The 17,827-nt window shown below is 37.8% G+C and overlaps 1 protein-coding gene and 1 pseudogene across 1 annotated transcript in view; one reads left to right on the top strand and one right to left on the bottom strand.

Annotated features, from left to right (window-relative positions):
- Positions 1-17,827, top strand: part of LOC114621838 (rho GTPase-activating protein 7-like) — a 185,484-nt gene that overhangs the window by 26,947 nt on the left and 140,710 nt on the right. The window lies entirely within an intron of this gene.
- On the bottom strand, positions 11,123-11,246 carry LOC114622001 (annotated as a pseudogene).

The raw sequence follows: 17,827 nt of genomic DNA, 5'->3' as shown, positions 1-17,827 counted from the left end.
GATCTTTTGGCTGCCTCCCTGGAAAAAATGCCAATATCCACAGGAGTTGAAAAAGATCTTTCGTAACCCACGTAGCCGAACCCTGCCACTGTTATCTGGGCACCAGACACAATGGTGCCAAGAGGATCTGCTTGTCTTCTGGCTTGTGTTCCTAGAAAGAACAACATCCTTTGCTTCCCACATTTCTGTTTCTTTCTGAGATAAGCTCAGGAATTTTCATAGAAACAATTAGAATTAACTAAACAAATAGAAAACATGCATCTTTCCTCTTTTTCTTCTAGTTTTATATTGGCTTAGAAATGAAATAAGTGATTAACAAACCTCTTGGATTTCAGGTTCCATTTCTTAAGCCAGTGAAAACTTCAAAAAGGTTTATTGCATTTTATGTGCATTTAAAATTAACGGAGAGGTTTTAGAAATGTTGAATTAGCATTACTATTTGCTCTAGAAAATGAATAGCTTAGTCTGAGCTTGATTTTTCTTGCCAAGAAAGTAAGCCATGATAAGGGAACGAGTCCAACCTAAATCAGGGATGTGATTCAAACTCTGTGATTTATATATGTCTGTGAATTTAGGGACAAGTGTCTTTCCTTTATGAGATTATTGTGAATACTAAAAGAGTCATAAAATGTGATTGAATAGGTACAGAAGGTAGAGCTAGAATAATTTTTCATTGAAAAATTGAGGTGAAAATCTGGCTGTCAAGTAATTGGAGAATTTGCAAAATTATTATGGCTTCCAGTCAGCCAAATGCTAATGTAGCCTGAATTTGCACCATCTATGTACCCCAGCACAGTTTTTAATCCAGAAAATTCTGAAGGACCACATGTCCATGGGAAGCTCCAGCAGCTTCCTTGCTCCAGTGCCAGATGTGTAACACAGTAATTAAGCCAGCAGATGCTGAGGCCAAGCTGCCTGGACTTCTCTCACTTACAACTTGGTGATGTGGCATATCATTTAATCTTTCAGTGCTTCAGCTTTTCATATGTATAATACATATAGTGCTGCTCTGTTGCTAAGAAGAGCATATGTGTTCACATTAATGAATAGACTCATCATTAAGACAGAGCCTTACAGGGAGTAAACACCATGTGCCTGTAATTATCATTAGTATCAACGGTGACTCTTTTAATTGCTTTACTAAACTGATCTGGTTACAGATTTGAGAATAAGCTGAAATGTCTGGGAATAACTAAAGGGGGAAAAGCACTTGAGAGAACAAAAGTAGACCATCCACATGATCAACATTAGCTATATAACTTTTTCATTACACCCTTAAGCCTATTTGCATCTGTCAACTGAGTTTTTACAAAGTACCTCCTCTTTCCCATGACTTTTATATTTTTGCCAGACTTAGAGGTGCTCTTAACTTAATGGAGTTTATGCCTTGTTTATGGCAATATAATGAGTAAATAACTAACTTCAGTCATAAAGTATACTGCCATATTCAATAGAACCAATACTGGAACCACATACAGCATTACGTGCTGAAGTACCATTGTAATAGTTCCATGGTTCAGCATAATTCAAGACAGAGACCATAAATAGGTCTGATAAACAGTGTTAAGAAAGAGTCCCATTCCAAATAGGGGATTTCTTTTCATTGTGCCTTACTTGAGCTTTGAAGGCTGCATCCTGGGTTTTGTACTTGTAGGATTGGGGGCTAAGACTGTCTCTGTGCTATTTTAATTGTTCTCAAGAATATCAGTATTAAAAACTAAGCAGACATAAAGTCTCAGGAAACAATCAAATGTCTCACTGAAACCATGAAGCCATTGAATGAACAAATACTTTTAAATAATAAAGGCTTTTTCAGCTATTTTACAGTATTATAAAAATAGAAGAAGCTGGTGAGACTGGATACCCAAGGCTTGACCTGAAGCAAATCAGCTCCCTCTTTTCAAAGTTAGGTTTTGTAACTAAGTAGTTTTGAATTTCATCAAAAAAATAAATAAATAAATAAATCTAGGTTTCTATGTAGCAGTGAATACCAGAGAGGTGCTGGCGTTACATTTATGTTAGTTTGCTCATTGGTGATTCCATTGTAATTGATCAGAAACAGAACAGTAAATGCAGATCATGAAAACTTGTTTGGCAATTGGATGTGGTCAGTAGACACACTAGCCTCAAAATAGGATGCCCTGAGGTAGTCATTTCTGCCAGATTTCACACACTCCTGGACCCCTAAGAGTCACATTGGAAATATGAGTGCTTCCTCTAACCATGGGAGTGGTTTAAACCTGTAATTTAAAAGTCTATCACAGTGAGACAGCCAAAAGCCAAGAGAATAACACATAATGGGAAATTTTCTTTAGAACCACTGGGAGGAAGTCACCCAAGGGTATGTTAATAAGAATGGAACAGGCAAGAAATGTAAAATTACAATTTTCATCTTACTGTAAATAAAGACATTTTTAATTAAGAACAGAACATGGGTTCCTATAGGCTCTGTGCATGCTATGTATTGATGGATACCTGTGTGTGCCGTGGAAAGAATATGGAAACCCATGGGCTCTATGCCTGTTATGAACACTGGCAGACGACTATGTTCAGAAAACAGAAATGCAATGACTTAACTTTTATATTCTCTTGTTAGAGACCTACTCCAAGTGGGAAGTTTGTGGTTTGTAATAAGTTTGTAGTCCATATGTATAACAAGCAGTTACGATCTGAGAGTTCACATTTGGCTTCTTGAAAAAAAAAAGTCTTTTTCAAAACTTGTGATAGAAGAGTTGACAAAATAGGAGTGAAGTTGTGACTTAGTAAGTGGGCTGAGTGTGGTCTGCTTTGCTATGTTTCCCACAGAAGAACAAAAGCAAACAGGAAGCATGTTCACGTTTGAGTGGACAGGTTCCCTAACACAGGAAGTGGAAAATTGAATCAATATGGTCAAGTAACACCTACATTTAGAAACATAAGACCTAGCACTTATGTACACAGCAGTTATTCACACAGCATGTGTTTGTCATTATGCAGGTGGTATTTTAATTTTCTCCCCTTTCCTTAAAGATATCCCTTGTATTTTGACTCCATTTTGTTGTAAAGGGTACAATATGTAATGTGTTTTTCATGTTCATTATCTATTCAGCAATAGTTTCCTTGACTAAACCAGTGCAAGCAGCATCCTCCTAACATACATGAAGTGAAAGAGAATTTTCTTTTCATGGGTTCCTAGAAATGTCACAAATGGAAGGAACTTTAAGCATCCCTTCACTACACTTTAATCCGAATAATGAGCCTGTGTTGACAAGGTCAAGAAACTGTAATTTAGAGCGTTAATAGTGGTGTGTCCTGCTACCAATGCAAAGCTGCTGGCCCCACGTAGAAGATGCTGAGTTGCATACTATTATAGAAAAGCTATAATTTAAAAGTAATCAGAAAGAATTGGCCCACATCAAAATGTAACACAAACCTAATATTAAAGTTTTTTTCCTCTTTGAACGATGAAAGGAAATGTTTTATCCCTCTATTTTAGAAAATTGTTCACTTTGTGTGTAGAAAGATGGAAAAGATAGTCTTGAAGATTTCACTGTATTTCAAGTATATGTTGACAAAAAAATTTTTTTAATTGAAAATGGTATCTAAAGTGTTGTTTCTCTCAGCTTCTTCGGGCTTCCAGTTTATTAATAAAAAGTCACTCTCTTCTAATGTGTGGCTTTCCCCTAAATTCAGTTTATCTGCATTTTCCCTCTATAATGAACATAAACTTTTATCTAAATATTTTTTCTGTCTACTTAGACCCTACAAAGTACTTTCTCTCAGCTGTCCACAGTGTTTGGATTGAGGCATGATAAATTTTAAACAAACTCAATGGTATTTCTAACAAGGTCCACCCTGGAAACAATCATTAAGAATTCAAGGGACAAAGATTCTTAGCTGGCAGTACATTTTAATATATTCTCATACAGATTTCTCTTTCACATATATCAATGATCACATAAAACACTAAATTTTAATCCCTAAAATTGTTCCTATCCTGGAAATAAAATGCATGCTTAGAACTGTTTGAGTCTGTATTAGGCAACATGGAATAGAAAAAAAAAATGTTTTCTTTATTGAATACCTTATGGTTATTGTATCCATAAATTTCCAACCTTGACACTGACTGTTTGCTGAAAAGAATAAATGGGCAGCAATTATGCTGCTTCTCGATAATCAGTTGTTTGTGAAACGTAATTTCTAATTTCTACATAAATCTCCCCATTGTTATGAAATGCCCACTTTGCTCTGAAAACGTTATTCAAAAAGTCAGCACACAGGTCCAGAGAGTCACACACAGGAGCTGCTTCCTGTATTTGAGCCTTTAGTTTTTCTTCCTAAAGCAAAGGGCTACACAGACTGTCACTGTAAAGGTAAGCACATGCCAAGTCCCCTAAGATGGGAAATGTAGGAGATGGGGCTCCAGGTAAGACAGACAGTTACAGCCATAAAGGACGAGTGTTTTTATGATGCTACCTATTTTCATATTTTGAACTCATTTTAATGAGAAGAGAGTAACACCAAATAGGACAATGGCGACACACGAGTTTCCTTTCTAGTGTGAAGATCCAGGGGAAGATAAATAAAAGATACAATAGAAGTGTGTTTGCACCACCCAGAGTCATCAGTGATGGAAAGAGTTGTGTAAGGTGAGTATAAGATATCTCTTGTTGGACTCCTTTCAAATTCTGAGGAGTTGTACATTTTAAAATTACATTTCCAGTTTTCAAAATATGTGAAGTACCTGCTTCTTAAGAATTGTTGGCACACAAGGAGATGTTCCCCATAAAAGTTACCATCTAAGCCAGCCAGTGGGAAACTTTCCTCTGTACATCTATCATTGTACATATCCATGTAACACTCCATGGGCACCCAGGTGAGAAGGTGCAGCTGTATTTCCTGGCATGTATCACCATTGGCCTTGAGGGACTGCTTATGTTCACAGTGACATATTATTCCATCATCATGTTTGTAATACATGCCTTCCCTCCTCCCCTTTTTATCCAGGGCAGTTGTGAAACTATTTGAAATAAGCAGAACCCACTAAGAGCAGGCCAAAACCAACACCTATCTGTCAACTGTGCAGGCGATTCCTCCTTTTCACTTAGAGAGGAGCTGTAAAGAGCCAAACTGAGTTTGAAGCAGTTCAACTTGAAATACATTTGTAAATCCAAAAATGAAATCAGTACATATCAAAAATGCTTGCTTCAGAAATCCAAATGTTTACTAAGGGTTGGGAACAGAGCTCTGTAGTAGAGCACATGTGGAGTATGTCCGGAGCTCCAGATTTGTTTCCCAGAACAAATTTTTAAGATTTCTAAAGTTGTCTAGTAGAATCATATTGCTGCGTGTTCATATACACCTGTAGAATGATAAGCGTTATTATAGAAAGTTGAGCTGTAAGACCTAGAAATTTGAAATCCATGTTGAATTTTAGAAGTGTACCTGTGAGCTGAGTGGGTTTAATGATTGAAGAAATGATCATGTCAAATCCCCAGTACCTATCGTATCCATCCCCTTTTTCCTTATCACCACCCCTTCTGTCTTGGGTTCCTGAAACACTTCAACTGGCTTCTACACTTCTAGTGTTGCCTCACAACATGCTGGTATTCGCACTTGCAGCCCAGGCTATCTTTACACAGTACCTGTTTGGCCTGCTTTCTTCTGTAATTTCACAGTTTCAAAATACAAGAAATGGTATCAAGATTGGTGAAAATCTAGGTAGTGTCCACCATTTTGAAAACTGTGTGTAAGACAAGGTGGATGAAGAAGACAACTAGCATGGAACAGCTTGGAGCTCCTGGCCAAGCTGTGCAGAGTGACCTTCTTTCGCATCAAGGCTTGTGTTTGGTGAGCTCAGTGGCTTCCAATGAGTTCAAAATTAGAAGAGAGGATAAGGATTAAGGAAACAAGCAGAACTGCTTAATAAGAGCCTATTTAATGTGTACTAGAAAAGGAAACAAAGAGAACGGAAGCTAGAAAGGAAATTTGCTGTTAGGTATGATCTGATAGAGGAAATGTTTATACATAAAAAAGGAAGCTTTGAGGGTGTTGTCCTTGAACTAAAGACATGGAGAGGTCGTATGGCATAGATGATGGATCTGAAGACAGCTCTAGCTAAGGTGAGTGTAATGGCTCAGAGGTCAAGAGCACATGCTTTTATTGCAGAAAACTCAAGTTCATTTCCAAGCACTGACATCAGGTACCTGTACATATGTGGATATGCATATGTAGGCACAGACACACACACACACATACACATACACACACACATGCACACACACAATGAAAATAAAAAATAAAATATTTATTTTCAAAAATAACTATCTCTAGTTTCTCATCCTTGAAACAGGAGGAAGAACTTAAGGAGGACACACTATGGGGTGTTCTCTGTGTGTCCTACAATAGAAATGTCATGTTTTATAGATGGAACATTTTTAAACCTCTAAGAATACAACATATAAATATTAATATTATTTATATACCCTCTCCTCTGATCTTTCTCCCACTTCTCTGTCACCCTCCCCCTCCCTCTGCAGCATTTTTCCTCAGCTCCCTCTACACAGTATGGTCCCATTGCATCTTCCTAAGAGACTGTTATTTCCCTTAAATGTACATCTAACCCATCTCTTTATTTTAGTCAGGAGTAAATCATATTACCTAGTCATTAGAACATGGTTTTTACCACAAGATTTACATTTACATAATGAGAACTACCAAAAGATTAAAGATCTCAGAATCAAAACCAAACTGAAACTCAGTGGAAACAGGTAAAGTGTAGAAAGTGCCAAAATCAAAATGCCATATCATTGTTCCGCACATCGGCAAACAGAGGACAAACTACACATCTGGAAGACAATTTAAACAGGAATTCCAATAGAACACAATCAGGCACTCAAAATACTTCATAAATGGTCTGGCACCAATCCAATTAATCATGATGTCTTACATTTTAAGTATAGCCAGAATAGCATTTACTGAGATTTCATTGTAGGGAAATTGCGTGCTAAAATAGCTTCTCTCTCTATCATAGGTTTCTGGCTAGTTTCCGGGCACATTCCTTCTCTCATCCTCACAGACATACATATATAAAAGTTAGAAGCCAAAATCTTGAGCCTAGGCTGCATCACTTACTACATTTCAACTTCCACACATTTCCCTGAAAACTGCATTATTTGGTTCTTTACAGCTAAGTAAAATTCCATTATATATGTTTACTACATTCTTATTATCTGTTTGTCTATGAAGAGCTGTCTAGGCAGATCTCATTTCCCAAGTGTAAAAAGACTAACAATGACCATGGCTGTGTAAGTATCTCTGAGTTGAGATTTAAAGTTCTTTAGGGGTGTGTCCAGCCATCATAGAGCTGGGTCATGTGATAATTCTATTTTTCGATTTTTTGGGGGCAACATCCACAGGGACTTTCATGACAGCTGCACCATTTCACAAATACTCCAGCAGTAAGCAATGCTCCTCATTTCTCATGCCCTCTCCAGCATTTATAGTTACTCATTTTCCATTGATAGCCTTTCTAATGGGATGAGGTGGAACCACAGAGTAGTTTAAATTTGCATTTTCCCGATAGCTGATACTTTTGAAAACTTTTCCATGTATTCACTGGCCTTTTGAGTCTTCTTTTGAGACTTCTCTAGTCAGATCATTGTCCCATTTTTTTTGATAGAGTTACTTCTTGTTTAGTGACTTGAAATCTTTATATATTTTAGATATTAATCCTCTATCACATGTTTGTCATCATTTAGACTGCCTATTAACCCAATTAACAGTTCCTTTTTTTTACATAGAAGTCTTATCATTTCATGGGTCTCGTTTGTCAGTTATTGGATTCACTTCCTCAGAGACTGGAATCCTATCAAGAATGTTCTTACCTGTGTTTATGGCATGATCTCCTTACTTCTCTTCTAGCTGTTTCAGAGTTGCACATCTTTTGTTAAGATTTTTTTTATCCATTTAGTGTTGGTTTCCATGTGAAGGTAAGGGTAATGATCTACTTTCATTCTCGTACATAAGGATATCCAGTTTCTCAGCACCATTTGTTAAAGACAGTCTTTTTTCCAATATGTAGTTAGAGCACCTTTGTCAGAAATAATATGCCTGTAGCTGTTGTTACTATTGCTCTATATTACAGCCTGGAATTAATTATCTGTATGTAGTGTGTGTGTGTGTGTGTGTGTGTGTGTGTGTGTGTGTGTGTTCATGTGTGTGCATCTATTAAGCTGATTATTTAGTAGAAATTTTACAACACTTATTTAGAGTTCAGTGAAGAACTGATCGTAAAATAGAGTCAAGTTTGAGTACTGTAGAAAATACAGAGGGACATGATGGACATGGTGATGGACAAGATGGATGTGATGGACATGATGGACGTGATGAACTTAATGATGGACATGATAGTGGACATGATGGAAGTGATGGGCATGATGGACATGATGGATGTGATGATGGATGTGATGAAAGTGATGGATGTGATGAAAGTGATGGATGTGATGGAAGTGATGGACATGATGGACATGATGGACATGATGGAAGTGATGAACATGATGGACATGAAGGACATGATGGACATGATGGAAGTGATGGACATGATAGACGTGGTGATGGATATGATGATGGATGTGATGACATGATAGAAATGATAGACATAATGGACGTGATGGAAATGATAGATGTGAAGGAAGTGATGGACATGATGGATGTTATGGAAATGATGGACATGATAGAAGTGATGGAAGTGATGGACATGATGAAAGTGCTGGAAATAATGATGGAAGTCATGGACATGATGATGGACCTGATAATGAATGAGATGTAAGTGATAGACATGATGGACATGATGATGGAAGTATGGACATGATGGACATGATGGAGGTGATGAATGTGATGGATGTGATGAATGTGATGGAGGTGATGGACATGACGATGGAAGTAACAGAAGTGATGGACATAATGATGGGCATGATGAACATGATAGACATGATGAAAGTGATGGATATGGTGATGGGCATGATAGCCATAACGGGCATGATGGCGGTGATGGCCTTGATCGTGGATGATGGAAGTGATGGACATGATGGAAATGACAATGGAATGTCATGGACGTGATGATGGACATGGTGATGGACACTATGGGCATGGCGCTGGTCATGATAATGGATGTGATGAAGGACATGGTGGACGTGATAGACATGGGATGGAAGATGTGATGGCTCATTCTGTTTAGAAGAGCTTTATGATGCCACTTGTCTCTAATTAGTTTTTCAAGATGACAGCTGTGGTCATCGTAGCTCACAGGCTCAGTTCTTGGTGTCATATTTCAAAAACTTGAAAATTGCTCACACTTCTTTTGTAACACCATATTCTTGGTATTGTGTGTTCTAACCACCGGAGTGGCAGCCACAGGTTTTGTAGTCCCCAAATTCACCAGAGCTAGAAATTTGTGGTTACGGTTATGTCTTTATTTACACAGTTTATAAAATTTGTTTTCTGTGGTTGTTGCTCATAATATGATCTTTCATTCAATTTCTTATTTTTTTAATCCACAGAATCAAAAAATCCATTTAGCTTCTGAGCACACACTAAGAATAACAGAAAGCTCATTACTTTAACTGTGATGTTCATCAAAGGCCTGATAGAAAAAAAAAATGGCTTTTCACTTCAACATTACAGGGTCTTTTTGAACTAAAATGACAAATGGAGGTTTTCTTCAAAGTAAAGATTTTCAGGGAAAAAAAATTATCTGTATTACCTCATAGCATGCACCCTTTTTAAAAGGACTCTATCAGATTTTATTATTAATGTGAAACATTTAAAGAAATAAGGAAAATCATCTATAAAGATCTTTAAGTGTTTTTGCTTTTAAACTGTAATTATAGTTTTAATAACTTTGTCTCTAAAAATTGCCATTTTGACTTTGTTTGTTCTGAGTATCATTTTTGTTTGTTTGTTTGTTTGCTTGCTTGCTTGCTTGCCTGCTTGTTTTGACAGAGACAGACAGAAAGACAGAGGCAGAGAACATGCAGTTGGGTGGGTAGGGAGGAGGTGGGGAGGCTCTGACAGGGGTTAAAGGAGGAGAAAACAAGATCAAAATATACTATGTGAAACAATTTTAAATCAAAGAATGTTATTTGTACATATCTTCATCAATTATTACTGTTCTCATTTAATTAATGCCTATACTTTCTTTGAGTAATTATAAATTTATGGGGAAAATAGTGGCTGAGTAAAAGAAAGCTAAGAAAAAATTGGAATTTCTCCTAGTCATTTAGGCTTCTGTAATAAATTACCACAGGCCGGGAAGTTTATAAACAGCAGTGGTTCACCTCTTATAGTTTTAAAGTCTGAGGGATCCAGAGGAAGCTGAAGATTTGAGGTTTGCCAGTGATCCCTGTTCATGGATGGCATATTTAAATTCTAAATAATGGAAGGCACATTTATTGGGGCTTTTGCTGATGATGATGATCTTCTTCTTCTTCTTCTTCTTCTTCTCCTCCTCCTCCTCCTCCTCCTCCTCCTCCACCTCCTCCTCCTCCTCTTCTTCTTCTCCTCCTCCTCCTCTTCCTCCTCCTCCTTCTTCCTCTTCTTATTTTCTTCTTCTTTTCTTCTTCTCTTCTTCTTTTACTTCTCTTCTTCTCTTCTTTTTCTTCTCTTCTTCTCTTCTTTGTTTTCTTCTCTTCACCTCCTCCTCCTCCTCCTGCTCCTCCTCCTCCTCCTGCTCCTCCTCCTCCTGCTCCTCCTCCTCCTCCTGCTCCTCCTCCTCCTCCTCCTGCTCCTCCTCCTCCTCCTCCTCTTCCTCTTCCTCTTCCTCTTCTTCTCCTTCTCCTTCTCCTTCTCCTTCTCCTCCTTCTCCTTCTTCTTGATGTTGATGATCATGACGATGATGATGTTGTTGCTGCTGCTGCTGCTGTATTTAAGAGGGAATCTAATATGTAGCAGACTAATCTTAAACTCATCATCTTCCTGTTTCTGCCTTGCAAATTCTTGGATTAGGGACATATGATGTGATATCTGGATTTGTACCTCTTCTCTTAAGGACTCTAATCTCAATCATTAGAGTTTCTTCCCAGAACTTAATCACTTTTCAAACACATCTCCGAGTACCACACCACCAAGGATTAGATCTCAGCATAAGAATTTTCATGAGACATATATCTTTAGAATATAGCAATCCCAGAGGTTCTTGATTATTCAGTTAGTAATAATCACACCTCAGATAAACCTCATTGGCTACGATATTGCCACTGTGCAAAGTTGAGGTCCTTGATTCTTAATAAATCAGAATGGCCAACCTTCTCATACTTCCTATAGAACAGTAACCTTGAATTTGGTATTTTAGATTTTCTTGTTTTTCTATTTATCTTGTTTGTATGTGCCTATGCATAAATTGTACATGTGTGTACACACATGCCATGGCACACATGTGAGTGTCAAGGGAAAACTAGCAAGAGTCTGTGCTTTCCTACTAGGATAGGGGTCTCCAGGATACAACTCATGTCATTGGCCTTAGTAGAAAATACCTTTACAAGCTATGCTCTTTCTTGATGATGATGATGATGATGATAACGAGGAGGAGGAGGAGGAAGAGGAAGGTGATGGTGGTGGTGATTATATCATCATCATCATTATCATCACTGAAAGTGCACAAAGTGCACTATGGATGAGTATTGTTGTTTTCCTGGTCCATCTGGACCTGGACTATGACAGTCACCTTCTCAAATAACAGTGTCCCATCCAGTGTCCGGATGTCCCTTGGAGCTCTCCACTTCTCTCATTCTGACCAATGCATTTATTTGCTCTGTGGTTAAGGAGTGCTGCTTCATTGTCATCTTTACCCACAGGCACAAGAATTTGTTACAGAAACACAACAAAAGTTGACACTGCAAGGGCAAGGTTACAATAATAGCTTCAGAAAGTGGACTACGGAAAATCCATCTTTCTGTTCTGTGCAAAGGTTTCATTCTCAGATTCCACCTGCGGAGCCCTGTGGGCTTTCCTGACCAGTCACTTGAGCGTATCTCTACTGATTTACACAGCAAAGGCCCCCACTCAGTCTGGCTCCCAGTGAGTTCCTTATTTTTTAAACTATAACCTCTCTAAGGCAAAATAAAAATTTCTGTTTTTCTTACTCCTACAGTGGCTCCATAAATAAATATTTATAAGGCGATTAACAGACTGTAGAGATGTGAAATGTTCTGTAAAGATTCCATGCCATATTCTTTCTTCAAAGTCAATGTTAACAAAAAATATTTAGATGTTTAATGCTGAGTCTCTGAGTTTGTTAAGAAGGGGGAATCCCTGCTAGAACAAGAAGGGCTTGAATCACCCTAATTTGGCACATAGAATGGTTTTGTTTAAGATACTAGCATTCCATGCCAACTGCAGACCATGGATGGCTCTTCCCAATGACCTAGCAAAGCATTAGGGGGTTCAACTATGTCTCTGGAGACTATTACCGAAGACATCTAGGGACACAGGCCAAGATTCACAGTGTGTAAAGAATGTCCAAAGATTAATGATCACTTGTCTAAGACTTAATGAATTCCTAAGCAAGAATATGAGTCATTTTTATACTGTTTGGAGTAAGTTATAGAAAACTAAATGTTGGATGAAAGCATAAATATTTCTACAAAAGTTTCCATGTTCTCATTCCTTCACTATTCACCTCCCCAAGAAAGAGAACAACCACTACCTTCATTCTCTGTGTGTGTGTATGTTTATGTACACACACTCACACACACACATGCACGTGCATGTAAATCTATAGTTAGAACACACTCGTTTCTTCTGGAAGGCCACTGGGATTCCTAAGTTGAAGGATGCTGTTCCCAGTCTCTCCCCTTCCCTGGGAAAGTTAAAAATAAGTCCTGCTGAAAAAATAAGTTGGCACTTGCTATTTGAGAAAATTGCTCTATTCCAGGAACTGCCTCATGTAGCAGAAATTTATTTACCATCTGTGTGGACTTTAAAATTTTTCCATCTTAACGGATACAAAGCTGAAATAGAAATAGACCCTCTGTGTATAGAGCCTCCAGTTTTAAAGGGTGTCAACTAAAAAAGCTTTGGGGATTTTCAAGCTCCCCAGAGTGATAACCCTGCATGACCACCACTTAGACCTGAGATTTTCCGGGGGAGAACCTACACTGACATCATCTAGAGACACTGAGGGGCGTTAGGTCTTGGGTGGGTACCAATAGAGTGTATGAAAAAATAATTCTCCTTTTCTCTTTTCTTCTCTTCTTTTCTTTTTTTACTCCTCCTCCTCTGTGACACACATACACACGCACATACACACATACATATACACACATATTTATATATATATAATATATTATATACATTATATATACACATATATACATGTATATATACATATATATACATATATATGATCTTTAAAGGATACTGCAATATGTGGTCACTCCTATTCACTGAGAAATAATGGCTCCAAACAAGCTAATTAACATATCTGTCACCTTAATAAGTTACTTGTTTTTGTTGTTGGATTTTGTGGGTATTATTGTTGCTATTATTATTATTTATTGCTATTTTTAAATGCTTAATCAAAAACTTTTCAGCAAATTTTAGGCATATAACCTGTTAGATATTTGCTGACCATTGTTTAGTAGGTATCCAGAAAGGTTTTTATCTTGACTAACTGAAAAGTTAGATGCTGTGTCAGTGTCTCCTCCTTTTCCGGGTTCCAAGTTCCTAGTGATTCCCATTCTATTCTCTGTCTCTATCAGTATACCTGAGGTAGACTCAACAGAGAAGTGAGGTCATGTACATCACCTCTGTCTTTCTGTATATGGCTCATTCCACTTAATACAGCAGCTGCCAACCTCAATTAGTTGTACACAAAATGCTAATAGTTCCTTCTTAGTGCTAAATAATTTTCTATTGTACAGATAATCTCCCCTCCTGATTTACGTAGCTGAGCATCAAAAACTGTTTTTAGATTGATGGTGGTCTCACCTGTACTGGTATAATTTTTTTTGCTTGTTTGTTTTGCTAGTTTTTTGAAACAGAGTTTCTCTGTGTAGCCTTGGCTATTCTGTAATTTGCTTTGTAAATCAGGCTGGCCCCCAAACTCAAAGATCTACCTGCCTCTGCCTCCAGAATTCTGAGACTAGAGTCAGATACCACCCCTTCCTGGGTATGTATTGGTATGATTTCAACATGCACTTTCCTTGATGGTTGGCCATGTTGAATACTTTTTTTCATATATGTGCCTGTAATCTGTGTATCTCTTTTGGCAAATACATTTTTAGATCTTTCACATTATTTTAAATGAGTTATTGGGGTTCTTGTTGCCATTTGTGTTATTGCTGTTAGATTTTGTTGGCTCATTCTTTATGGTTTTTGATTTTGCCGATCAGTTGTCTGAATTCCTTACATGTTCCCATATTAAGCCATTTTTAGATGTGTGGCATGCAAATGCTCCCAGTCTGTTGTAGTTATTTAGAATATTCTGATGGAAAATGAAGTGAGGGCCTAAGGAGTTGGCTTATTAGAGCAAGCCTGATGGCCTGAGTTCAGATGCCCAGGTCCCACATAAAAGCAAGACACAGTGACATCATAATCTATAACTCTATTGTGAGTGCTAGAAATGAGAGGACACAAGAGTCTCCTGAAACTCAGGAGCCAACTACCTTGCTTATAGACACAGTGGCCATAGCTAAGAAACATCATCACACACAGGATGGAAAGGAAAGGAATGACTCTCGAATGTTGTCCTCTGATTCTACTATACATGCACCATACTACATGTATGCACACACACGCATCATACACACACATAGACACACCCTCTCATGCACACACATCAAACACACACACATGCACATACATCACACATACACATTCACATGTTCATCATACACAGATCACTCATACATTATGCATACACATCACATGTACACACACATGCACACATCATACACAAACATCATATACACACATACACACACATATCAAACCCACACTTGCACAGGCACACACACACACACACCGTATAAACACCATACACACACATCACACCCACCACATCATACACACACAAACACACCACACCACAAAATAAAATAAAATAAAACAAAAAGATAAAATAAAATAAAAAAAGATAAAATAAAAAAAATGCCGTAGGCAATATAATGCCTTTTTTGTGTGAAGCACTTTTAACTTATGTAATCAGATGAGACAAATGTGTTTTTCCAGCTGTATCAAAGGATTATTTTATTCAAGGGTTTTATTAAATTCTTCCATGGGAGGAGGTAACTCTGTTCAGTGAGAGGGAAAATAAGGTTAAGTGGGTGGTAGCGCACAAGTGAATTTATTGTTAGGCAGGGCTTTATATAAACCACAGAAAAATCAAAGGAAATCCAATTGCCACATTTTATGCAAAATTGGCTGCCCTGCCTGGATGTTTCCCACAGCGAGGTGATGATCTCATTAGACTAAACCTGCCTATGTGTTTGGTTCTCTTCAAATATTTTGTACTCTTTCCTGAAGACTCAAGAGCCTTGTGGCATCTGGATATCTTCATGGACCTTGGTGAAGCAAATATCACAGATTTCTAGACAGACATTTTTCAAAACTAGGAGAAAGTCACAATTAAATTATGTAGGGTTTATTTTTCAATGTCATTTTCAAGTCTTTTATTATTGTAAATTTTATGGTTGTCTTAAGATTGAAATGTAGGTTTGAGAATGTAAATTCACTTTTAGAATGTGAATTCTTAGACAATCTATCTAAAATTTACCTTGGCAAATGCCTGCAATTCATGCCACTTGGTCACTAAGTTTATATGTCACTGGCATGCTTGACTTCTTTCTCAGTACTCTCTCATTTAATCATCACAAAAATTTATAAAGTTGATAGAAATAGATGAAAAGAATCGAGATCCTGACAAATGAGTAAGTGGCAAATCCAGGTACCAGAGAAATTGTCCTCTGAGCACATGGAATCAGTGTCCCAAATCCACCCTGGCCATGGAGCAAACATTAACATAAAATCCCCATCCCATAGGATGTGCAGGGCTGGGGTTTTATGTGGTGCCGGGGATTGAATGCAGGCTCTTGTAAATGCTGTACAAAGCTAGGGCTGCCTCTTGCTAGTGAGCACTGCCATAGAGTCTAGAGTTCCAGGCTTTGAGGGTTTTCCTAAGCAGTATTGGGCTCGTATTTTATTTTTGTTTAATATAAAAAGCTCAGACCTTCCTGATAAGGAAAGTATTACTTAGGAAAAAAGAATGGTGCAAATTCAATTAAGGAAAGGAAATAATTAGGATAAAAGTAAATGTTAAGAAAATAAAAGGCAGTTATAAATTTGAGAGAATCAACAGCAAGTTGATTCCTTGGAGACCTGAAAAGAAAGCATGTGAACCTCTTTCAAGTCAAGAAAGAAAAGGATAAATGATTTTATGAATAAAAATATATAATTATTGTTAATGTGATGGCTGAAAAAGAAATAATAGAAGAGAATAAAAACCTTTAGGATAATGAACTTGCCAAGTCACAGGAACTGGATAAGTTCTAGAAAGGTAGAACTGTGCTGAATCCATTCATAAAACCATATCAACGCTGTTCTGAAAGTGTATTCCAGTTCTTCCCTTAAAGAGAATTCTAAACCTAGATGATGTCATAGGAAACTCTAATAAGCTTTGGAACATGAGATCTCTTCCGTCTGCTGTTAACTCTTGCAGAGAACAGGAAAGAAGAGATCTCATTCCCAATGTAGACTCAAAAGCACTGGACAGATTTCTGCATAGAGAAGTGAGCAATGTAAAACAAGAGAAGAAATGTCAATTGGACTAATTTCATCCTGGTAATAAAAGAAGAATTTAGTATTCAGAAGCCTACATGTCCAGTAATAAGTCTGCAGAGTGTGTATTAATAAGCTCAAGGGAACTCTTTTGGCTCATCCCAATGGATGCTGAAAGGGCATTTAGAAAATTCAATATCATTTTATTTTTTTCTGAAGAGATAATTGTGTCACATTGTCTAATTTCACAGTGTGAGAACTGTAGAAGTCTAAGGCAAATAGCATTTGCAATGCATGATGTTCCCATCATGGTATCTGTTTAACCTAAACCTCACCTTTACCCCAGGAGGAGAGGCAAAAGAATCAATCTACATGTAGACGATTGTCCACTCAGAAAACCCCACCCACACAGAGTAGCCAGATGTATGACTATAAATACTAGAAAGGTTTAGCATACTTGGAAATCTCCAGAAGCTGTGTTATTTGACAGCCATATTCTGAAGACTAAAAGAAGGTGTCATTACTTCCACGAGTTTAAACCTGAGTTCTCTCTCAAGGAGAGCTCGTAGAAACTCCAGTCCTTCAATAATGGAGTTTCAGTTGCAATCATGCCTGGTGTTTATACTCTGCCAATTTTTCAGACAGCAGCCTGACTCCTAGGTATCTTCCCTATAACCATGCATCCCTCTCTCAGGAAACCCGTTTACACAAGCAGATGTTCTCAAGTTTCATAAGTGTCCTGTGTCCAGTTTAATTCATCCAGGATAACCAATTTCTAGGGCCACCTGACCAGGTGGAGGTTTGAATGATGACACACCGATGGGGCAACTCTTGCTAACAGGTGAAATGCAGCGAACATTCTGTTACAGATCCCAGAGAAGCATACCTACAGCTAGCAAGGTGGAGTTAGTCAGTACACTCAAGGACTAGAGGTAGCTTAGTCAGAAAACTTAACCAAGGATAGGGAACAAGAGAGAGAGAGAGAGAGAGAGAGAGAGAGAGAGAGAGAGAGAAAATCAGGGACTGAAGAGAAAGCCTTTGCAATAGTGCAGTGCCTGGCCCTAAGTTCATTCAC

This window comes from Grammomys surdaster, unplaced genomic scaffold, assembly GCF_004785775.1.
Source record: "Grammomys surdaster isolate TR1022 unplaced genomic scaffold, NIH_TR_1.0 185, whole genome shotgun sequence".
Lineage (NCBI taxonomy): Eukaryota > Metazoa > Chordata > Mammalia > Rodentia > Muridae > Grammomys > Grammomys surdaster.
Note: the sequence above shows the minus strand (reverse complement) of the source record. Positions and strands in the feature narration are given on the sequence as shown.